The 21,553-nt window shown below is 32.0% G+C and overlaps 1 long non-coding RNA gene across 1 annotated transcript in view; it reads left to right on the top strand.

Moving 5' to 3' along the window:
- Nucleotides 1-21,553, top strand: part of LOC306884153 — a 69,898-nt gene that overhangs the window by 3,237 nt on the left and 45,108 nt on the right. The window lies entirely within an intron of this gene.

Below are 21,553 nucleotides of genomic sequence, written 5' to 3'. Positions count from 1 at the left end.
TCCTCAGTGCCACGGAACGCCTATTTTGACCAATAACCACCTAAATGACCGAAAAGTGCCTATTTTGACCACTGTCCACCTAAACTTCACCATAGTCTTCCTCAGTGCCACGGAACGCCTATTTTGACCAATAACCACCTAAATGACCGCAAAGTGCCTATTTTGACCACTGTCCACCTAAACTTCATCATAGTCTTCCTCAGTGCCACGGAACGCCTATTTTGACCAATAACCACCTAAATGACCGCAAAGTGCCTATTTTGACCACTGTCCACCTAAACTTCACCATAGTCTTCCTCAGTGCCACGGAACGCCTATTTTGACCAATAACCACCTAAATGACCGCAAAGTGCCTATTTTGACCACTGTCCACCTAAACTTCATCATAGTCTTCCTCAGTGCCACGGAACGCCTATTTTGACCAATAACCACCTAAATGACCGCAAAGTGCCTATTTTGACCACTGTCCACCTAAACTTCACCATAGTCTTCCTCAGTGCCACGGAACGCCTATTTTGACCAATAACCACCTAAATGACCGCAAAGGGCCTATTTTGACCACTGTCCACCTAAACTTCATCATAGTCTTCCTCAGTGCCACGGAACGCCTATTTTGACCAATAACCACCTAAATGACCGCAAAGTGCCTATTTTGACCACTGTCCACCTAAACTTCACCATAGTCTTCCTCAGTGCCACGGAACACCTATTTTGACCACTAACCACCTAAATGACCGCAAAGGGCCTATTTTGACCACTGTCCACCTAAACTTCGCCGTATTGACACGGAACGCCTTTTTTGACCACTAACCACCTAAATGACCGCAAAGTGCATATTTTGACCACTGTCCACCCAAACTTCGCCGTAGTGCCACGGAACACCTTTTTTGACCCGTAACAACTTTTTTTTTTGTCAAAGCAGGATGTATCTATATCTTGGCTTCAAAAGGTCATAATACCTCGAGATTCTATACAAGGGTAGCCGAGGGGGCCCCGATGTGAGATCCAAAGTTTCGAGTTTCTACGTTGTTCCAAAAAATGTGACAGTGTCCGATCGGCCCGAAATTGATATATATGTCACGTCACGGTCCCCTGGGACAGCGTGTGGAGTTCCGTGTCCGTATCTACTTAATTGGCCAAAAAAAAAACCTTGACCACAAACCACCTGTGAAGTTTCCATTGAAATAAGTTGCAAGTGGTATGTTGGGTATACAGGGGTCAAAAGGTCACAGGACCTCGAAATTCGGCACGGTGGTAGCCTAGGGGCCCCCGACTCGGGGGCCAGAGTTTCGGAAGTATAGATCACTTCTAAGCATGTGTTTCTGCAGTTCATAAATCTTTTCACGTCAGGTCACTTCAGTTAAATCAAAAGGGTTTTAGGCCCTATGTGAGCAACAGGCCTGTGTGAGAGATTTTTTCCAAAATGTGCACAAACAACTTGGCGTTCGGGTAGACGCTCGTCCACTCAATATGGTATTCGGGGGCCCCTAGGCTACCAGCACGTGAAGTTTGGGGCCCCTAGGACCCCCAGGGGCCGAACGGGAGCCATTGACACGGGCAACTTATTCCATTCATTTTCTTAGGTGTTTTGTGGACAGAGAGACAGGAAGGTCAGATCGCCCCGAAATTTACATGTGTGTCACGTCACGGTCCCCCGGGACAGTGTCCGGAGTTCCGTGTCCGTATCTGCCTCGATCGGCCAAAAAAGACCCCTTGACCGCAAACCACCTATGAAGTTTCCATTGAAATAAGTTGCAAGTGGGATCTTGGGTATACAGGGGTCAAAAGGTCACAGGACCTCGAAATTCGGTACGGTGGTAGCCTAGGGGCCCCCGACTCGGGGGCCAGAGTTTCGGAAGTATAGATCACTTCTAAGCATGTGTTTCTGCAGTTCATAAATCTTTTCACGTCAGGTCACTTCAGTTAAATCAAAAGGGTTTTAGGCCCTATGTGAGCAACAGGCCTGTGTGAGAGATTTTTTCCAAAATGTGCACAAACAACTTGGCGTTCGGGTAGAGGCTCATCCTCTCAATATGGTATTCGGGGGCCCCTAGGTTACCAGCACGTGAAGTTTGGGGCCCCTAGGACCCCCAGGGGCCGAACGGGAGCCATTGACACACGCAACTTATTCCATTCATTTTCCTAGGTGTTTTGCGGACAGTGAGACAGGAAGGTCAGATCGCCCCGAAATGGACATGTACGTCAATGGACATGTAATTTATCTTATTAATAAAATATGACCTATTAATGCATTGTCCACGGAAAGCCTGTGGAGGCCCCGTCAAATAAGTTACAGGTGTCACTTTCTTATATTGGAATGCATTAATAAGTCATATTTTATTAATAAGATTATTTTATTGCATATCTGGTATTAAAAAAAATATGAGCTTTTTATTAATGTTAAGCATTTAATGATAGCATACAAATTTCCAGCATTATGAACAAAATTTATGTTGCGATTTGGTCATATTTAGGTTGAATATTGGTCCATTTGCAGCACATGTGCTGCGTTGCATTTTTATGCAAATTAAGCCATTTTAATAGTCACAATGTATATGAAACTGTTGTACGGTGTTTACTGAGCACTGTACTTTAGATTTTATGCAAAAAAATAATCTTATTAATAAAACATGACCTATTAATGCATTGTCCACGGAAAGCTTGTGGAGGCCCCGTCAAATAAGTTACAGGTGTCACTTTCTTATGTTGGAATGCATTAATAAGTCATATTTTATTATTTTATTGCATATCTGGTATTAAAAAAATATGAGCTTTTTATTAATGTTAAGCATTTAATGATAGCATAAAAATTTCCAGGATTATGAACAAAACATATGTTGCGATTTGGTCATATTTAGGTTGAATATTGGTCCATTTGCAGCACATGTGCTGCGTTGCATTTTTATGCAAATTAAGCCATTTTAATAGTCACAATGTATATGAAACTGTTGTACGGTGTTTACTGAGCACTGTACTTTAGATTTTATGCAAAAAAATAATCTTATTAATAAAATATGACCTATTAATGCATTGTCCACGGAAAGCCTGTGGAGGCCCCGTCAAATAAGTTACAGGTGTCACTTTCTTATGTTGGAATGCATTAATAAGTCATATTTTATTATTTTATTGCATATCTGGTATTAAAAAATATGAGCTTTTTATTAATGTTAAGCATTTAATGATAGCATAAAAATTTCCAGGATTATGAACAAAATTTATGTTGCAATTTGGTCATATTTAGGTTGAATATTGGTCCATTTGCAGCACATGTGCTGCGTTGCATTTTTATGCAAATTAAGCCATTTTAATAGCCACAATGTATATGAAACAGTTGTACGGTGTTTACTGAGCACAGTACTTTAGATTTTATGCAAAACAATAATCTTATTAATAAAATATGACCTATTAATGCATTGTCCACGGAAAGCATGTGGAGGCCCCGTCAAATAAGTTACAGGTGTCACTTTCTTATGTTGGAATGCATTAATAAGTCATATTTTATTATTTTATTGCATATCTGGTATTAAAAAATATGAGCTATTTATTAATGTTAAGCATTTAATGATAGCATAAACATTTCCAGGATTATGAACAAAATATATGTTGCGATTTGGCCATATTTAGGTTATATAGAGCTGTTTTTAATTAATGCAAATTTGACAGTAGCATTTTGTTAATATTTCAGGAAATCTTTATGGTAATTTTAAAAGGTTACCATCAATGTAAAGCTCATTATCTAAGCTTTCCAAAGATATATGATATGTTGGTATAGCCTGTTTATAAATGGAGAAAGCACAGGTCACATAGAGCTGTTTTTATTGAATGCAGTGCTTAAATTTGACAGTAGCTTTTTGTTAATATTTCAGGAAATCTTTATGGTATTCTTAAAAGGTTACCAGCAATGTAAAGCTCATTATCTAAGCTTTCCAAATATATATGATATGTTGGTATAGCCTGTTTAGAAAGGAGAAAGCACAGGTCAAATAGAGCTTTTTTTATTGAATGCAGTGCTTAAATTTGACAGTAGCTTTTTGTTAATATTTCAGGAAATCTTTATGGTAAATTTTAAAGGTTACCATCAATGTAAAGCTCATTATCTAAGCTTTCCAGAGATATATGATATGTTGGTATAGCCTATTTAGAAATGGAGAAAGCACAGGTCAAATAGAGCTGTTTTTATTGAATGCAGTGCTGAAATTTGACAGTAGCTTTTTATTAATATTTCAGGAAATCTTTATGGTATTTTTAAAAGGTAACCATCCATGTAAAGCTCATTATCTAAGCTTTCCAAAGATATATGATATGTTGGTATAGCCTGTTTATAAATGGAGAAAGCACAGGTCAAATAGAGCTTTTTTTATTGAATGCAGTGCTGAAATTTGACAGTAGCTTTTTATTAATATTTCAGGAAATCTTTATGGTATTTTTAAAAGGTTACCATCAATGTAAAGCTCATTATCTAAGCTTTCCAAAGATATATGATATGTTGGTATAGCCTATTTAGAAATGGAGAAAGCACAGGTCAAATAGAGCTTTTTTTATTGAATGCAGTGCTGAAATTTGACAGTAGCTTTTTATTAATATTTCAGGAAATCTTTATGGTATTTTTAAAAGGTTACCATCAATGTAAAGCTCATTATCTAAGCTTTCCAGAGATATATGATATGTTGGTATAGCCTGTTTATAAATGGAGAAAGCACAGGTCAAATAGAGCTTTTTTTATTGAATGCAGTGCTTAAATTTGACAGTAGCTTTTTGTTAATATTTCAGGAAATCTTTATGGTAATTTTAAAAGGTTACCATCCATGTAAAGCTCATTATCTAAGCTTTCCAAAGATATATGATATGTTGGTATAGCCTGTTTATAAATGGAGAAAGCACAGGTCAAATAGAGCTTTTTTTATTGAATGCAGTGCTGAAATTTGACAGTAGCTTTTTATTAATATTTCAGGAAATCTTTATGGTATTTTTAAAAGGTTACCATCCATGTAAAGCTCATTATCTAAGCTTTCCAAAGATATATGATATGTTGGTATAGCCTATTTAGAAATGGAGAAAACACAGGTTACATAGAGCTGTTTTTATTGAATGCAGTGCTGAAATTTGACAGTAGCTTTTTGTTAATATTTCAGGAAATCTTTATGGTAATTTTAAAAGGTTACCATCAATGTAAAGCTCATTATCTAAGCTTTCCAAAAATATATGACATGTTGGTATAGCCTATTTAGAAATGGAGAAAGCACAGGTCAAATAGAGCTTTTTTTATTGAATGCAGTGCTGAAATTTGACAGTAGCTTTTTATTAATATTTCAGGAAATCTTTATGGCATTTTTAAAAGGTTACCATCCATGTAAAGCTCATTATCTAAGCTTTCCAAAGATATATGATATGTTGGTATAGCCTATTTAGAAATGGAGAAAGCACAGGTCAAATAGAGCTTTTTTTATTGAATGCAGTGCTGAAATTTGACAGTAGCTTTTTGTTAATATTTCAGCAAATCTTTATGGTATTTTTAAAAGGTTACCATCCATGTAAAGCTCATTATCTAAGCTTTCCAAAAATATATGACATGTTGGTATAGCCTATTTAGAAATGGAGAAAGCACAGGTCAAATAGAGCTGTTTTTATTGAATGCAGTGCTGAAATTTGACATTAGCTTTTTATTAATATTTCAGGAAATCTTTATGGTATTTTTAAAAGGTTACCATCAATGTAAAGCTCATTATCTAAGCTTTCCAAAGATATATGATATGTTGGTATAGCCTGTTTATAAATGGAGAAAGCACAGGTCAAATAGAGCTTTTTTTATTGAATGCAGTGCTTAAATTTGACAGTAGCTTTTTGTTAATATTTCAGGAAATCTTTATGGTAAATTTTAAAGGTTACCATCAATGTAAAGCTCATTATCTAAGCTTTCCAGAGATATATGATATGTTGGTATAGCCTATTTAGAAATGGAGAAAGCATAGGTCAAATAGAGCTTTTTTTATTGAATGCAGTGCTTAAATTTGACAGTAGCTTTATTTTTATATTTCAGGCAATCTTTATGGTATTTTTAAAAGGTTACCATCAATGTAAAGCTCATTATCTAAGCTTTCCAAAAATATATGATATGTTGGTAAAGCTTATTTAGAAATGGAGAAAGCACAGGTCACATAGAGCTGTTTTTATTGAATGCAGTGCTGAAATTTGACAGTAGCGTTTTGTTAATATTTCAGGAAATCTTTATGGTATTTTTAAAAGGTTACCATCAATGGAAAGCTCATTATCTAAGCTTTCCAAAAATATATGATATGTTGGTATAGCCTATTTAGACATGGAGAAAGCACAGGTCACATAGAGTTTTTTTATTGAATGCAGTGCTTAAATTTGACAGTAGCTTTTTGTTAATATTTCAGGAAATCTTTATGGTAATTTTAAAAGGTTACCATCAATGTAAAGGTCATTATCTAAGCTTTCCAAAAATATATGATATGTTGGTATAGCCTATTTAGAAATGGAGAAAGCACAGGTCACATAGAGTTTTTTTATTGAATGCAGTGCTTAAATTTGACAGTAGCTTTTTGTTAATATTTCAGGAAATCTTTATGGTAATTTTAAAAGGTTACCATCAATGTAAAGCTCATTATCTAAGCTTTCCAAAAATATATGACATGTTGGTATAGCCTATTTAGAAATGGAGAAAGCACAGGTCACATAGAGTTTTTTTATTGAATGCAGTGCTTAAATTTGACAGTAGCTTTTTGTTAATATTTCAGGAAATCTTTATGGTAATTTTAAAAGGTTACCATCAATGTAAAGCTCATTATCTAAGCTTTCCAAAAATATATGATATGTTGGTATAGCCTATTTAGAAATGGAGAAAGCACAGGTCACATAGAGCTGTTTTTATTGAATGCAGTGCTTAAATTTGACAGTAGCTTTTTGTTAATATTTCAGCAAATCTTTATGGTATTTTTAAAAGGTTACCATCAATGGAAAGCACATTATCTAAGCTTTCCAAAAATATATGACATGTTGGTATAGCCTATTTAGAAATGGAGAAAGCACAGGTCACATAGAGTTTTTTTTATTGAATGCAGTGCTTAAATTTGACAGTAGCTTTTTGTTAATATTTCAGGAAATCTTTATGGTAATTTTAAAAGGTTACCATCAATGTAAAGCTCATTATCTAAGCTTTCCAAAAATATATGACATGTTGGTATAGCTTATTTAGAAATGGAGAAAGCACAGGTCACATAGAGCTGTTTTTATTGAATGCAGTGCTGAAATTTGACAGTAGCTTTTTGTTAATATTTCAGCAAATCTTTATGGTATTTTTAAAAGGTTACCATCAATGGAAAGCACATTATCTAAGCTTTCCAAAAATATATGACATGTTGGTATAGCCTATTTAGAAATGGAGAAAGCACAGGTCACATAGAGCTTTTTTATTGAATGCATTGCTGAAATTTGACAGTAGCTTTTTGTTAATATTTCAGGAAATCTTTATGGTATTTTTAAAAGGTTACCATCAATGGAAAGCACATTATCTAAGCTTTCCAAAAATATATGACATGTTGGTATAGCCTATTTAGAAATGGAGAAAGCACAGGTCACATAGAGTTTTTTTATTGAATGCAGTGCTTAAATTTGACAGTAGCTTTTTGTTAATATTTCAGGAAATCTTTATGGTAATTTTAAAAGGTTACCATCAATGTAAAGGTCATTATCTAAGCTTTCCAAAAATATATGATATGTTGGTATAGCCTATTTAGAAATGGAGAAAGCACAGGTCACATAGAGCTGTTTTTATTGAATGCAGTGCTTAAATTTGACAGTAGCTTTTTGTTAATATTTCAGCAAATCTTTATGGTATTTTTAAAAGGTTACCATCAATGGAAAGCACATTATCTAAGCTTTCCAAAAATATATGACATGTTGGTATAGCCTATTTAGAAATGGAGAAAGCACAGGTCACATAGAGTTTTTTTTATTGAATGCAGTGCTTAAATTTGACAGTAGCTTTTTGTTAATATTTCAGGAAATCTTTATGGTAATTTTAAAAGGTTACCATCAATGTAAAGCTCATTATCTAAGCTTTCCAAAAATATATGACATGTTGGTATAGCTTATTTAGAAATGGAGAAAGCACAGGTCACATAGAGCTGTTTTTATTGAATGCAGTGCTGAAATTTGACAGTAGCTTTTTGTTAATATTTCAGCAAATCTTTATGGTATTTTTAAAAGGTTACCATCAATGGAAAGCACATTATCTAAGCTTTCCAAAAATATATGACATGTTGGTATAGCCTATTTAGAAATGGAGAAAGCACAGGTCACATAGAGCTGTTTTTATTGAATGCAGTGCTGAAATTTGACAGTAGCTTTTTGTTAATATTTCAGGAAATCCTTATGGTATTTTTAAAAGGTTACCATCAATGTAAAGCTCATTATCTAAGCTTTCCAAAAATATATGACATGTTGGTATAGCCTATTTAGAAATGGAGAAAGCACAGGTCACATAGAGCTTTTTTATTGAATGCAGTGCTGAAATTTGACAGTAGCTTTTTGTTAATATTTCAGGAAATCTTTATGGTAATTTTAAAAGGTTACCATCAATGTAAAGGTCATTATCTAAGCTTTCCAAAAATATATGATATGTTGGTATAGCCTATTTAGAAATGGAGAAAGCACAGGTCACATAGAGCTTTTTTATTGAATGCAGTGCTGAAATTTGACAGTAGCTTTTTGTTAATATTTCAGGAAATCTTTATGGTAATTTTAAAAGGTTACCATCAATGTAAAGGTCATTATCTAAGCTTTCCAAAAATATATGACATGTTGGTATAGCTTATTTAGAAATGGAGAAAGCACAGGTCACATAGAGCTGTTTTTATTGAATGCAGTGCTGAAATTTGACAGTAGCGTTTTGTTAATATTTCAGGAAATCTTTATGGTATTTTTAAAAGGTTACCATCAATGGAAAGCACATTATCTAAGCTTTCCAAAAATATATGATATGTTGGTATAGCCTATTTAGAAATGGAGAAAGCACAGGTCACATAGAGTTTTTTTATTGAATGCAGTGCTTAAATTTGACAGTAGCTTTTTGTTAATATTTCAGGAAATCTTTATGGTAATTTTAAAAGGTTACCATCAATGTAAAGGTCATTATCTAAGCTTTCCAAAAATATATGATATGTTGGTATAGCCTATTTAGAAATGGAGAAAGCACAGGTCACATAGAGCTGTTTTTATTGAATGCAGTGCTTAAATTTGACAGTAGCTTTTTGTTAATATTTCAGGAAATCTTTATGGTAATTTTAAAAGGTTACCATCAATGTAAAGGTCATTATCTAAGCTTTCCAAAAATATATGATATGTTGGTATAGCTTATTTAGAAATGGAGAAAGCACAGGTCACATAGAGCTGTTTTTATTGAATGCAGTGCTGAAATTTGACAGTAGCGTTTTGTTAATATTTCAGGAAATCTTTATGGTATTTTTAAAAGGTTACCATCCATGTAAAGCTCATTATCTAAGCTTTCCAAAGATATATGATATGTTGGTATAGCCTATTTAGAAATGGAGAAAGCACAGGTCACATAGAGCTTTTTTATTGAATGCATTGCTGAAATTTGACAGTAGCTTTTTGTTAATATTTCAGGAAATCTTTATGGTATTTTTAAAAGGTTACCATCCATGTAAAGCTCATTATCTAAGCTTTCCAAAGATATATGATATGTTGGTATAGCCTATTTAGAAATGGAGAAAGCACAGGTCACATAGAGCTTTTTTATTGAATGCAGTGCTGAAATTTGACAGTAGCTTTTTGTTAATATTTCAGGAAATCTTTATGGTAATTTTAAAAGGTTACCATCAATGTAAAGGTCATTATCTAAGCTTTCCAAAAATATATGATATGTTGGTATAGCCTGTTTAGAAATGGAGAAAGCACAGGTCACATAGAGCTGTTTTTATTGAATGCAGTGCTGAAATTTGACAGTAGCTTTTTGTTAATATTTCAGGAAATCTTTATGGTATTTTTAAAAGGTTACCTTACCATCAATGGAAAGCACATTATCTAAGCTTTCCAAAAATATATGATATGTTGGTATAGCTTATTTAGAAATGGAGAAAGCACAGGTCACATAGAGCTGTTTTTATTGAATGCAGTGCTGAAATTTGACAGTAGCTTTTTGTTAATATTTCAGGAAATCTTTATGGTATTTTTAAAAGGTTACCTTACCATCAATGGAAAGCACATTATCTAAGCTTTCCAAAAATATATGATATGTTGGTATAGCTTATTTAGAAATGGAGAAAGCACAGGTCACATAGAGCTGTTTTTATTGAATGCAGTGCTGAAATTTGACAGTAGCTTTTTGTTAATATTTCAGGAAATCTTTATGGTATTTTTAAAAGGTTACCATCAATGTAAAGCTCATTATCTAAGCTTTCCAAAAATATATGACATGTTGGTATAGCCTATTTAGAAATGGAGAAAGCACAGGTCACATAGAGCTTTTTTATTGAATGCATTGCTGAAATTTGACAGTAGCTTTTTGTTAATATTTCAGGAAATCTTTATGGTATTTTTAAAAGGTTACCATCCATGTAAAGCTCATTATCTAAGCTTTCCAAAGATATATGATATGTTGGTATAGCCTATTTAGAAATGGAGAAAGCACAGGTCACATAGAGCTTTTTTATTGAATGCAGTGCTGAAATTTGACAGTAGCTTTTTGTTAATATTTCAGCAAATCTTTATGGTATTTTTAAAAGGTTACCATCAATGTAAAGCTCATTATCTAAGCTTTCCAAAAATATATGACATGTTGGTATAGCCTATTTAGAAATGGAGAAAGCACAGGTCACATAGAGCTTTTTTATTGAATGCATTGCTGAAATTTGACAGTAGCTTTTTGTTAATATTTCAGCAAATCTTTATGGTATTTTTAAAAGGTTACCATCAATGGAAAGCTCATTATCTAAGCTTTCCAAAAATATATGATATGTTGGTATAGCCTATTTAGAAATGGAGAAAGCACAGGTCACATAGAGCTTTTTTATTGAATGCATTGCTGAAATTTGACAGTAGCTTTTTGTTAATATTTCAGGTAATCCTTATGGTATTTTTAAAAGGTTACCATCAATGTAAAGCTCATTATCTAAGCTTTCCAAAAATATATGACATGTTGGTATAGCCTATTTAGAAATGGAGAAAGCACAGGTCACATAGAGCTTTTTTATTGAATGCATTGCTGAAATTTGACAGTAGCTTTTTGTTAATATTTCAGGAAATCTTTATGGTATTTTTAAAAGGTTACCATCCATGTAAAGCTCATTATCTAAGCTTTCCAAAGATATATGATATGTTGGTATAGCCTATTTAGAAATGGAGAAAGCACAGGTCACATAGAGCTTTTTTATTGAATGCAGTGCTTAAATTTGACAGTAGCGTTTTGTTAATATTTCAGGAAATCTTTATGGTATTTTTAAAAGGTTACCATCAATGGAAAGCACATTATCTAACCTTTCCAAAAATATATGATATGTTGGTATAGCCTATTTAGAAATGGAGAAAGCACAGGTCACATAGAGCTTTTTTATTGAATGCAGTGCTGAAATTTGACAGTAGCTTTTTGTTAATATTTCAGGTAATCCTTATGGTATTTTTAAAAGGTTACCATCAATGTAAAGCTCATTATCTAAGCTTTCCAAAAATATATGACATGTTGGTATAGCCTATTTAGAAATGGAGAAAGCACAGGTCACATAGAGCTTTTTTATTGAATGCATTGCTGAAATTTGACAGTAGCTTTTTGTTAATATTTCAGGAAATCTTTATGGTATTTTTAAAAGGTTACCATCCATGTAAAGCTCATTATCTAAGCTTTCCAAAGATATATGATATGTTGGTATAGCCTATTTAGAAATGGAGAAAGCACAGGTCACATAGAGCTTTTTTATTGAATGCAGTGCTTAAATTTGACAGTAGCGTTTTGTTAATATTTCAGGAAATCTTTATGGTATTTTTAAAAGGTTACCATCAATGGAAAGCACATTATCTAAGCTTTCCAAAAATATATGATATGTTGGTATAGCCTATTTAGAAATGGAGAAAGCACAGGTCACATAGAGTTTTTTTATTGAATGCAGTGCTTAAATTTGACAGTAGCTTTTTGTTAATATTTCAGGAAATCTTTATGGTAATTTTAAAAGGTTACCATCAATGTAAAGGTCATTATCTAAGCTTTCCAAAAATATATGATATGTTGGTATAGCCTATTTAGAAATGGAGAAAGCACAGGTCACATAGAGCTGTTTTTATTGAATGCAGTGCTTAAATTTGACAGTAGCTTTTTGTTAATATTTCAGGAAATCTTTATGGTAATTTTAAAAGGTTACCATCAATGTAAAGGTCATTATCTAAGCTTTCCAAAAATATATGATATGTTGGTATAGCTTATTTAGAAATGGAGAAAGCACAGGTCACATAGAGCTGTTTTTATTGAATGCAGTGCTGAAATTTGACAGTAGCGTTTTGTTAATATTTCAGGAAATCTTTATGGTATTTTTAAAAGGTTACCATCAATGGAAAGCACATTATCTAAGCTTTCCAAAAATATATGATATGTTGGTATAGCCTATTTAGAAATGGAGAAAGCACAGGTCACATAGAGCTGTTTTTATTGAATGCAGTGCTGAAATTTGACAGTAGCTTTTTGTTAATATTTCAGGAAATCTTTATGGTATTTTTAAAAGGTTACCATCAATGTAAAGCTCATTATCTAAGCTTTCCAAAAATATATGACATGTTGGTATAGCCTATTTAGAAATGGAGAAAGCACAGGTCACATAGAGCTTTTTTATTGAATGCATTGCTGAAATTTGACAGTAGCTTTTTGTTAATATTTCAGGAAATCTTTATGGTATTTTTAAAAGGTTACCATCCATGTAAAGCTCATTATCTAAGCTTTCCAAAGATATATGATATGTTGGTATAGCCTATTTAGAAATGGAGAAAGCACAGGTCACATAGAGCTTTTTTATTGAATGCAGTGCTGAAATTTGACAGTAGCTTTTTGTTAATATTTCAGGAAATCTTTATGGTAATTTTAAAAGGTTACCATCAATGTAAAGGTCATTATCTAAGCTTTCCAAAAATATATGATATGTTGGTATAGCCTGTTTAGAAATGGAGAAAGCACAGGTCACATAGAGCTGTTTTTATTGAATGCAGTGCTGAAATTTGACAGTAGCTTTTTGTTAATATTTCAGGAAATCTTTATGGTATTTTTAAAAGGTTACCATCAATGGAAAGCACATTATCTAAGCTTTCCAAAAATATATGACATGTTGGTATAGCCTATTTAGAAATGGAGAAAGCACAGGTCACATAGAGCTGTTTTTATTGAATGCAGTGCTTAAATTTGACAGTAGCTTTTTGTTAATATTTCAGGAAATCTTTATGGTATTTTTAAAAGGTTACCATCAATGGAAAGCACATTATCTAAGCTTTCCAAAAATATATGACATGTTGGTATAGCCTATTTAGAAATGGAGAAAGCACAGGTCACATAGAGCTGTTTTTATTGAATGCAGTGCTTAAATTTGACAGTAGCTTTTTGTTAATATTTCAGGAAATCTTTATGGTATTTTTAAAAGGTTACCATCAATGTAAAGCTCATTATCTACGCTTTCCAAAGATATATGATATGTTGGTATAGCCTGTTTAGAAATGGAGAAAGCACAGGTCAAATAGAGCTTTTTTATTGAATGCAGTGCTTAAATTTGACAGTAGCTTTTTGTTAATATTTCAGGAAATCTTTATGGTATTTTTAAAAGGTTACCATCAATGTAAAGGTCATTATCTAAGCTTTCCAAAAATAAATGATATGTGTGTATAGCCTATTTAGAAATGGAGAAAGCACAGGTCAAATAGAGCTGTTTTTATTGAATGCAGTGCTGAAATTTGACAGTAGCTTTTTGTTAATATTTCAGGAAATCTTTATGGTATTTTTAAAAGGTTACCATCAATGTAAAGGTCATTATCTAAGCTTTCCAAATATATATTATATGTTGGTATAGCCTGTTTAGAAATGGAGAAAGCACAGGTCAAATTGTATGCAAATTAAGCCATTTTATTAGCTACAATGTACATGAAACAGTTGTACGGTGTTTACTGAGCACAGTACTTTAGATTTTATGCAAAAAAATAATCTTATTAATAAAATATGACCTATTAATGCATTGTCCACGGAAAGCCTGTGGAGGCCCCGTCAAATAAGTTACAGATGTCACTTTCTTATGTTGGAATGCATTAATAAGTCATATTTTATTATTTTATTGCATATCTGGTATTACAAAATATGAGCTTTTTATTAATGTTAAGCATTTAATGATAGCATAAAAATTTCCAGGATTATGAACAAAATTTATGTTGCGATTTGGTCATATTTAGGTTGAATATTGGTCCATTTGCAGCACATGTGCTGCGTTGCATTTTTATGCAAATTAAGCCATTTTAATAGCTACAATGTACATGAAACAGTTGTACGGTGTTTACTGAGCACTGTACTTTAGATTTTATGCAAAAAATAATCTTATTAATAAAATATGACCTATAAATGCATTGTCCAAGGAAAGCCTGTGGAGGCCCCGTCAAATAAGTTACAGGTGTCACTTTCTTATGTTGGAATGCATTAATAAGTCATATTTTATTATTTTATTGCATATCTGGTATTACAAAATATGAGCTTTTTATTAATGTTAAGCATTTAATGATAGCATAAAAATTTCCAGGATTATGAACAAAATTTATGTTGCGATTTGGTCATATTTAGGTTGAATATTGGTCCATTTGCAGCACATGTGCTGCGTTGCATTTTTATGCAAATTAAGCCATTTTAATAGCTACAATGTACATGAAACAGTTGTACGGTGTTTACTGAGCACTGTACTTTAGATTTTATGCAAAAAATAATCTTATTAATAAAATATGACCTATAAATGCATTGTCCACGGAAAGCCTGTGGAGGCCCCGTCAAATAAGTTACAGGTGTCACTTTCTTATGTTGGAATGCATTAATAAGTCATATTTTATTATTTTATTGCATATCTGGTATTACAAAATATGAGCTTTTTATTAATGTTAAGCATTTAATGATAGCATAAAAATTTCCAGGATTATGAACAAAATTTATGTTGCGATTTGGTCATATTTAGGTTGAATATTGGTCCATTTGCAGCACATGTGCTGCGTTGCATTTTTATGCAAATTAAGCCATTTTAATAGCTACAATGTACATGAAACAGTTGTACGGTGTTTACTGAGCACTGTACTTTAGATTTTATGCAAAAAAAATAATCTTATTAATAAAATATGACCTATTAATGCATTGTCCACGGAAAGCCTGTGGAGGCCCCGTCAAATAAGTTACAGGTGTCACTTTCTTATGTTGGAATGCATTAATAAGTCATATTTTATTATTTTATTGCATATCTGGTATTAAAAAAATATGAGCTTTTTATTCATGTTAATCATTTAATGATAGCATAAAAATTTCCAGGATTATGAACAAAATATATGTTGCGATTTGGACATATTTAGGTTGAATATTGGTCCATTTGCAGCACATGTGCTGCGTTGCATTTTTATGCAAATTAAACCATTTTAATAGCCACAATGTATATGAAACTGTTGTACGGTGTTTACTGAGCACTGTACTTTAGATTTTATGCAAAAAATAATCTTATTAATAAAATATGACCTATAAATGCATTGTCCACGGAAAGCCTGTGGAGGCCCCGTCAAATAAGTTACAGGTGTCACTTTCTTATGTTGGAATGCATTAATAAGTCATATTTTATTATTTTATTGCATATCTGGTATTACAAAATATGAGCTTTTTATTAATGTTAAGCATTTAATGATAGCATAAAAATTTCCAGGATTATGAACAAAATTTATGTTGCGATTTGGTCATATTTAGGTTGAATATTGGTCCATTTGCAGCACATGTGCTGCGTTGCATTTTTATGCAAATTAAGCCATTTTAATAGCTACAATGTACATGAAACAGTTGTACGGTGTTTACTGAGCACTGTACTTTAGATTTTATGCAAAAAATAATCTTATTAATAAAATATGACCTATAAATGCATTGTCCACGGAAAGCCTGTGGAGGCCCCGTCAAATAAGTTACAGGTGTCACTTTCTTATGTTGGAATGCATTAATAAGTCATATTTTATTATTTTATTGCATATCTGGTATTACAAAATATGAGCTTTTTATTAATGTTAAGCATTTAATGATAGCATAAAAATTTCCAGGATTATGAACAAAATTTATGTTGCGATTTGGTCATATTTAGGTTGAATATTGGTCCATTTGCAGCACATGTGCTGCGTTGCATTTTTATGCAAATTAAGCCATTTTAATAGCTACAATGTACATGAAACAGTTGTACGGTGTTTACTGAGCACTGTACTTTAGATTTTATGCAAAAAAAATAATCTTATTAATAAAATATGACCTATTAATGCATTGTCCACGGAAAGCCTGTGGAGGCCCCGTCAAATAAGTTACAGGTGTCACTTTCTTATGTTGGAATGCATTAATAAGTCATATTTTATTATTTTATTGCATATCTGGTATTAAAAAAATATGAGCTTTTTATTCATGTTAATCATTTAATGATAGCATAAAAATTTCCAGGATTATGAACAAAATATATGTTGCGATTTGGTCATATTTAGGTTGAATATTGGTCCATTTGCAGCACATGTGCTGCGTTGCATTTTTATGCAAATTAAGCCATTTTAATAGCTACAATGTACATGAAACAGTTGTACGGTGTTTACTGAGCACAGTACTTTAGATTTTATGCAAAAAAATAATCTTATTAATAAAATATGACCTATTAATGCATTGTCCACGGAAAGCCTGTGGAGGCCCCGTCAAATAAGTTACAGGTGTCACTTTCTTATGTTGGAATGCATTAATAAGTCATATTTTATTATTTTATTGCATATCTGGTATTACAAAATATGAGCTTTTTATTAATGTTAAGCATTTAATGATAGCATAAAAATTTCCAGGATTATGAACAAAATATATGTTGAGTTTTGGTCATATTTAGGTTGAATATTGGTCCATTTGCAGCACATGTGCTGCGTTGCATTTTTATGCAAATTAAGCCATTTTAATAGCCACAATGTATATGAAACTGTTGTACGGTGTTTACTGAGCACTGTACTTTAGATTTTATGCAAAAAATAATCTTATTAATAAAATATGACCTATTAATGCATTGTCCACGGAAAGCCTGTGGAGGCCCCGTCAAATAAGTTACAGGTGTCACTTTCTTATGTTGGAATGCATTAATAAGTTATATTTTATTATTTTATTGCATATCTGGTATTAAAAAATATGAGCTTTTTATTAATGTTAAGCATTTAATGATAGCATAAACATTTCCAGGATTATGAACAAAATATATGTTGCGATTTGGCCATATTTAGGTTATATAAAGCTGTTTTTAATTAATGCAAATTTGACAGTAGCATTTTCTTAATATTTCAGGAAATCTTTATGGTATTTTTAAAAGGTTACCATCAATGTAAAGCTCATTATCTAAGCTTTCCAAAAATATATGACATGTTGGTATAGCCTATTTAGAAATGGAGAAAACACAGGTTACATAGAGCTGTTTTTATTGAATGCAGTGCTTAAATTTGACAGTAGCTTTTTGTTAATATTTCAGGAAATCTTTATGGTATTTTTAAAAGGTTACCATCAATGTAAAGCACATTATCTAAGCTTTCCAAAAATATATGACATGTTGGTATAGCCTATTTAGAAATGGAGAAAACACAGGTCACATAGAGCTGTTTTTATTAAATGCAGTGCTTAAATTTGACAGTAGCTTTTTGTTAATATTTCAGAAAATCTTTATGGTAATTTTAAAAGGTTACCATCAATGTAAAGCTCATTATCTAAGCTTTCCAAAAATATATGACATGTTGGTATAGCTTATTTAGAAATGGAGAAAGCACAGGTCACATAGAGCTGTTTTTATTGAATGCAGTGCTGAAATTTGACAGTAGCTTTTTGTTAATATTTCAGGAAATCTTCATGGTATTTTTAAAAGGTTACCATCCATGTAAAGCTCATTATCTACGCTTTCCAAATATATATTATATGTTGGTATAGCCTATTTAGAAATGGAGAAAGCACAGGTCACATAGAGTTTTTTTATTGAATGCAGTGCTGAAATTTGACAGTAGCTTTTTGTTAATATTTCAGGAAATCTTTATGGTATTTTTAAAAGGTTACCATCAATGTAAAGCACATTATCTAAGCTTTCCAAAAATATATGATATGTGTGTATAGCCTATTTAGAAATGGAGAAAGCACAGGTCACATAGAGCTGTTTTTATTGAATGCAGTGCTGAAATTTGACAGTAGCTTTTTGTTAATATTTCAGGAAATCTTTATGGTAATTTTAAAAGATTACCATCAATGTAAAGCTCACTATCTAAGCTTTCCAAAAATATATGACATGTTGGTATAGCTTATTTAGAAATGGAGAAAGCACAGGTCACATAGAGTTTTTTTATTGAATGCAGTGCTGAAATTTGACAGTAGCTTTTTGTTAATATTTCAGGAAATCTTTATGGTATTTTTAAACGGTTACCATCAATGTAAAGGTCATTATCTAAGCTTTCCAAAAATATATGACATGTTGGTATAGCCTATTTAGAAATGGAGAAAGCACAGGTCACATAGAGCTGTTTTTATTGAATGCAGTGCTTAAATTTAACAGTAGCTTTTTGTTAATATTTCAGGAAATCTTTATGGTATTTTTAAAAGGTTACCATCAATGTAAAGGTCATTATCTAAGCTTTCCAAAAATATATGACATGTTGGTATAGCCTATTTAGAAATGGAGAAAGCACAGGTCACATAGAGTTTTTTTTATTGAATGCAGTGCTGAAATTTGACAGTAGCTTTTTGTTAATATTTCAGGAAATCTTTATGGTATTTTTAAAAGGTTACCATCAATGTAAAGCTCATTATCTAAGCTTTCCAAAAATATATGACATGTTGGTATAGCTTATTTAGAAATGGAGAAAGCACAGGTCACATAGAGTTTTTTTTATTGAATGCAGTGCTGAAATTTGACAGTAGCTTTTTGTTAATATTTCAGGAAATCTTTATGGTAATTTTAAAAGATTACCATCAATGTAAAGCTCATTATCTAAGCTTTCCAAAAATATATGACATGTTGGTATAGCTTATTTAGAAATGGAGAAAGCACAGGTCACATAGAGTTTTTTTATTGAATGCAGTGCTGAAATTTGACAGTAGCTTTTTGTTAATATTTCAGGAAATCTTTATGGTATTTTTAAACGGTTACCATCAATGTAAAGGTCATTATCTAAGCTTTCCAAAAATATATGACATGTTGGTATAGCCTATTTAGAAATGGAGAAAGCACAGGTCACATAGAGCTGTTTTTATTGAATGCAGTGCTTAAATTTGACAGTAGCTTTTTGTTAATATTTCAGGAAATCTTTATGGTATTTTTAAACGGTTACCATCAATGTAAAGGTCATTATCTAAGCTTTCCAAAAATATATGACATGTTGGTATAGCCTATTTAGAAATGGAGAAAGCACAGGTCACATATAGCTGTTTTTATTGAATGCAGTGCTTAAATTTAACAGTAGCTTTTTGTTAATATTTCAGGAAATCTTTATGGTATTTTTAAACGGTTACCATCAATGTAAAGGTCATTATCTAAGCTTTCCAAAAATATATGACATGTTGGTATAGCCTATTTAGAAATGGAGAAAGCACAGGTCACATAGAGCTGTTTTTATTGAATGTAGTGCTTAAATTTAACAGTAGCTTTTTGTTAATATTTCAGGAAATCTTTATGGTATTTTTAAAAGGTTACCATCAATGTAAAGGTCATTATCTAAGCTTTCCAAAAATATATGACATGTTGGTATAGCCTATTTAGAAATGGAGAAAGCACAGGTCAAATAGAGCTTTTTTTATTGTATGCAGTGCTTAAATTTGACAGTAGCTTTTTGTTAATATTTCAGGAAATCTTTATGGTATTTTTAAAAGGTTACCATCAATGTAAAGCTCATTATCTAAGCTTTCCAAAAATATATGACATGTTGGTATAGCCTATTTAGAAATGGAGAAAGCACAGGTCACATAGAGCTGTTTTTATTGAATGCAGTGCTTAAATTTGACAGCAGCTTTTTGTTAATATTTCAGGAAATCTTTATGGTATTTTTAAAAGGTTACCATCAATGTAAAGCTCATTATCTAAGCTTTCCAAAAATATATGACATGTTGGTATAGCCTATTTAGAAATGGAGAAAGCACAGGTCACATAGAGCTGTTTTTATTGAATGCAGTGCTTAACTTTGACAACAGCTTTTTGTTAATATTTCAGGAAATCTTTATGGTAATTTTAAAAGGTTACCATCAATGTAAAGCTCATTATCTAAGCTTTCCAAATATATATGATATGTTGGTATAGCCTGTTTAGAAATGGAGAAAGCACAGGTCAAATTGTATGCAAATTAAGCCATTTTATTAGCTACAATGTACATGAAACAGTTGTACGGTGTTTACTGAGCACTGTACTTTAGATTTTATGCAAAAAAATAATCTTATTAATAAAATATGACCTATTAATGCATTGTCCACGGAAAGCCTGTGGAGGCCCCATCAAAGAAGTTACAGGTGTCACTTTCTTATGTTGGAATGCATTAATAAGTCATATTTTATTATTTTATTGCATATCTGGTATTACAAAATATGAGCTTTTTATTAATGTTAAGCATTTAATGATAGCATAAAAATTTCCAGGATTATGAACAAAATATATGTTGCGATTTGGTCATATTTAGGTTGAATATTGGTCCATTTGCAGCACAAGTGCTGCGTTGCATTTTTATGCAAATTAAGCCATTTTAATAGCTACAATGTACATGAAACAGTTGTACGGTGTTTACTGAGCACTGTACTTTAGATTTTATGCAAAAAAATAATCTTATTAATAAAATATGACCTATTAATGCATTGTCCACGGAAAGCCTGTGGAGGCCCCGTCAAATAAGTTACAGGTGTCACTTTCTTATGTTGGAATGCATTAATAAGTCATATTTTATTATTTTATTGCATATCTGGTATTACAAAATATGAGCTTTTTATTAATGTTAAGCATTTAATTATAGCATAAAAATTTCCAGGATTATGAACAAAATATATGTTGCGATTTGGTCATATTTAGGTTGAATATTGGTCCATTTGCAGCACATGTGCTGCTTTGCATTTTTATGCAAATTAAGCCATTTTAATAGCCACAATGTATATGAAACTGTTGTACGGTGTTTACTGAGCACTGTACTTTAGATTTTATGCAAAAAAATTATCTTATTAATAAAATATGACCTATTAATGCATTGTCCACGGAAAGCCTGTGGAGGCCCCATCAAAGAAGTTACAGATGTCCCTTTCTTATGTTGGAATGCATTA

The sequence above is a fragment of the Barbus barbus genome (assembly GCF_936440315.1).
Source record: "Barbus barbus genome assembly, chromosome: 18".
In the NCBI taxonomy this organism is placed as follows: Eukaryota; Metazoa; Chordata; class Actinopteri; order Cypriniformes; family Cyprinidae; genus Barbus; species Barbus barbus.
Note: the sequence above shows the minus strand (reverse complement) of the source record. Positions and strands in the feature narration are given on the sequence as shown.